Below are 4,227 nucleotides of genomic sequence, written 5' to 3' on the forward strand. Positions count from 1 at the left end.
CAAACATCTCTTCATAATTACCTTCTGCACCTCTGACAGTCTGAAGGGCATCACCACTGAGACACATTTTCAATGCATACGCATCTTCACTATACACACTTTTTTGACTAGATTTTTAAAGTCCTCCTTAAAACGAGGGTACTCTCTTAAAATTCCCATCAAATTTAGGAGGCTCAAATGCCTTTATCTTTACTTTAGGCTTGACACTGTTCTGCATGTTTTCAATGCTACTAATTTCTGCTGTAGTCTTTTCTTCATGATTCTTTCTAGCAATCTATCATGTATTCTTCAGCCTCCTCTTAACTAACTTGTCTTCTAATTTATTATCACACACATATTTTAATATCACATCATTACTGTCTTCTAGGTGTTGAAAGGGCCTCAGAAATCTGTTCATAGTTATTCTTTCAATACTGATACTGGCTCACCTTCCCGTACACCCTCATCCAGCAGGGTCACCTTTCTTGTGAATTTCCTTCTGGCAATGGCCCTCTTCCTCTTTAACAATTCCATCTCCTCTTGCCAGCCCATTGTGGTTGAAGTCGAAATGTTGGGGATTCCAAATGTGTAATAAACCACAAATCGTAACAGGTGTTTATTGCTTGAAGTGTTTCGACCTGCAAACATGGGCAAATCAATACACATCCACATATCATAGTACACCCAGTTCAATCCCTCACAATGGTACCAAGAAAATAACACTTCATGTAGAGATTCTGACATCCTGTTACAATCATATCCCAAATATTAAAAATAAAGCAACAATCAGTATACAAAATCCAACTAAACTTCACTTGTATATCACTCATAATACTCAATAAATTCCCATAATGTACTCACTTCAGTGGCCCACACTGACGCTCTTCGAATCCCCGTAGCACACCTGACATGTCACCCCAACTATCATCCAGTCCAGGGCGTCCTCACAACTCTGTCTGGCAACAATATATCCCTTGTACATTACCCTATCTTACTAATACATCCTAATTTTGTAACCTTCACCAAATTATACTAATCACAGCACATGACGGGTAAATAAACACAACTAACCTAGCACGGAGGACCAACCAACACACCAACCGACATGAGGTCCAGGGCGTCCCTACATTCTCCGTCTGGCAAACAATAATATCACTTGTATTACCTTAGATACTAAACACATCCTTTGCTTGTAATCTTCACCACAGTATACTAATTCACAGCACGAGGTATATAAATAAACACAACTAACCTGTAGCACAGAGGACTACCCAACACAACAACCCACAAGTACATTGGTGGGCCGGCTTAGCACAACCCGCCAGGCCGACCATGTTCACAGGTAGTGGGTGAAACAAAACACCACAAAGAAGCGTACCAAACTTCTCCTATTCCAATAGAACACAACTTACATTTTCTTTAACACAGATAACAAAAATATATTGTATAAATAAATAATAGATGGTTAACATATCATTTTAATGATACAATGATGTTTTGTGGTTCAGGTTCTCAGTTGTTTCTGTCTTAAGATCTCTCTCTCTCTCTCTCTCTCTCTCTCTCTCTCTCTCTCTCTGGAAAAAAAGATCTTCACAATGCATGGGCAGATTTCCCGTCACTTCATGAGTGTATTTTATGTTATTTCCATGTTAGTCTTTTTTTGTAGCAAAGGGAAAACATGTAACCTGCCTCCAATGCGGGTTGCGCAACTGACGGTCACGTGGCTGCGTGGGTCGCGTGTGGCTCGTTCAGGAGCACAGTGAGGACATCGGGGCACATTCACGGCTTGCTGGGGCAGGACACGTGCTGCACATCTCCCTGTAGCTCAAAATGGCGCGTCTTGGTGCCAGTGTCTCGAGGATGAGGCGGGCCACCAGGCGGCATTGTGGGTCAGAGGGAATCATCACCATTACTGCCGCCCACACACTCCAGCACGGTGGCTTCATGTGTGCCACCCACGCAACACACACATCAGCATCTTGACAGCACAACGCACACATTCCTCCACGTACACAGTGTACCATTGGGTGCGTTTATAAATGTAATTGAAGTAGCACTGCGTCGCCAGTGCATTTCTGTGCATTGAGAGGGAAAGGTTTGACAGTATGTAAATTAAATCAAGAAATCGTAAGAGGTGATATCGATTAAGTAAATAACTAGGTGTGCAGTGCGCGTGGGAGGGCGTAGGGTGGGGCGTGGGAGAGAGCGTGGCGCGGCTGTTGGTGCATTCGCCGCCTGGGTCCACCTGGAAGGGGATGACCCGTGCAGGTATTTCCCCAGCCCGCCCCTCATCACTTAGCTTACCCTTAGAGGTTCAAGGAGGGAGCTGGTCATATCTATACGACAACTGGAGCACAGTATGAATGGACGTCCCCAGCTTATTCCCGCATATTTCCTGAGTGAGCGGCCGCGTTGTAGTATAGTGTGGACAACAACACATGGTAAAGGCTTATGATTTATTTTTATAATTATATATCACATCCACACATTTTGTCAAAGACCGTGGATACGGAGAAAGATGGACATGTGAGAATAAGAGTGAGAGGTAAGAGGGGAGTGGGTAGATGACAGATTTGGATTAAAAAGTCGGAAGAAAGAGAGAGAAAGGGAGAAGTGAGAGAGGTGTGAGAGAGGAAGAGAGATGGAGATGTGAGAGTGAGAGTGAGTGGGTAGGTCACGGATTTGGATAAAAAAAAATGACTGAGAGAGAGAGACAAGGGGAGAAGTAAGAGGTGTGAGAGAGGAGAAGTGGAGATGTGACAGTGAGGGTGATAGTGAGAGGGAGAGTGAGAAGGGAGTGGGTCCTCTACACCTCCTTCCTTCCTCCTCCTCCTCCTCCTCCTCCTCCTCCTCCTCCTCCTCCTCCTCCTCCTCCTCCTCCTAAGTATACATAATCAAACGTTGTATTAGTTAAATTAAACGTTGTATTAGTTAAATTATCATGCCTTGTTTTACTCAGGGATCCCGCTAGCATTGATAAATACCATAGTATTGTATGAAGAATGTTGTTCAAGCAGTGAGTATTATGAGATAAATAAGCTGCAGCAAAGCTCTAATGCAACGACTCCAGGAACAGCAAATATAATGAACAGCCAACTGGATAATGCACCACGATTTCGAGAACATTATAGAAAGCCACTGCAATTTGCTCCTTCTTTGTGTCGGCGTGTAACATTGTGTGCATGACAAGAGTGGTGACTCAAAGAGTGGAAAGTCTTATGCTAAGCTCTCATTCGTTGCACCGCGATGCCATGTAACGCTGAGGCAGTGTGTTATCTTGCTGGGTAGGGACGGGAGTGCGTGGCGCCAGACCAGTGTGAGAGTGTTCACCTGCAGATGGCTGCGGTTAGTGTGGCCGAAATGCGAAGTTTATCACGATTTTGGTTTCAACTACTCATACTTAAAAACTCTGCCATGATTGAACAGTCCCTGACGCAGCCATTCATCCCACTGGCTGCACGCCACTTCACCTTAGTGTGCGTGCATTTGCTTGTATGTAAAAGCACTCCATCTACGCCTGGGTGGTCTCTGAAGTCTGCCGAAAATCACATTATCACAGCGCTTCAGTCTAGGAAAGGCAGGCTCTTGCGTTGCCTCGCTCCCTGCCTCACCTGCACAGAACAAATAGCGACTTTCGTGCTGCGATACAGACACACAGTGGCGACACACACACACACACACACACACACACACACACACACACACACACACACTCACACACTCACACACTTCTATAAAGCAAGAGATGGACAGAGAGCGAGGGAGGAACTTGACATAAATCTCTGTGACTTACGTTGTGGCAAAACAATTGTAGAGGCACAGTATCCACGTCAGCTGGAGTGGAATACCAACACGCGATACGCACTCACTCCTCGCCCCTGCCATTCCTCCCTCGACACACCCACCGCTTTAAAGCCGGGTCACGCTTGGAGGAGAAGGAGGAATGCACCGCCACCATCGCCACCACCACCACCACCACCACCACCACCACCAACAACAACAACAACAACAACAAGACCTCTTCGACAAGTTCTTTTCGTACCACCTGAAGACGTACACGTCCCCCATGTCTGTCCTGCTGCCACCACTCGCCTCCCGAGGACACACGCTCCTCTCACTCACTCCTCTCGCTAATCCTTCACTCAGGAAGGAATCCCCTCGTCTGTCCCGGAGACTGCCTGGCCCAGGAAGAGTCTGTCACCTCCCAACAGATCCCGACAGGATGGGAAGGAATTCCTTGTGAAAGTG

General features: G+C 45.9%; 1 long non-coding RNA gene across 2 annotated transcripts; it reads right to left on the reverse strand.

Moving 5' to 3' along the window:
• Positions 1-483: 483 nt before the first annotated feature.
• On the reverse strand, positions 484-1,267 carry LOC135098942 (uncharacterized). 2 transcript variants are annotated; one of them, XR_010267512.1, is made up of 4 exons: positions 1,232-1,267; positions 1,051-1,115; positions 841-931; positions 484-617 (listed from the first exon to the last, which is right to left on the reverse strand). It is a non-coding gene; the product is annotated as an uncharacterized LOC135098942 (long non-coding RNA). The 2 variants fall into 2 exon arrangements; XR_010267511.1 differs by having other exon boundaries at positions 841-935; positions 1,232-1,264.
• Between the last annotated feature and the right edge of the window lie 2,960 nt (positions 1,268-4,227).

Source organism: Scylla paramamosain, unplaced genomic scaffold (assembly GCF_035594125.1).
Source record: "Scylla paramamosain isolate STU-SP2022 unplaced genomic scaffold, ASM3559412v1 Contig93, whole genome shotgun sequence".
Lineage (NCBI taxonomy): Eukaryota > Metazoa > Arthropoda > Malacostraca > Decapoda > Portunidae > Scylla > Scylla paramamosain.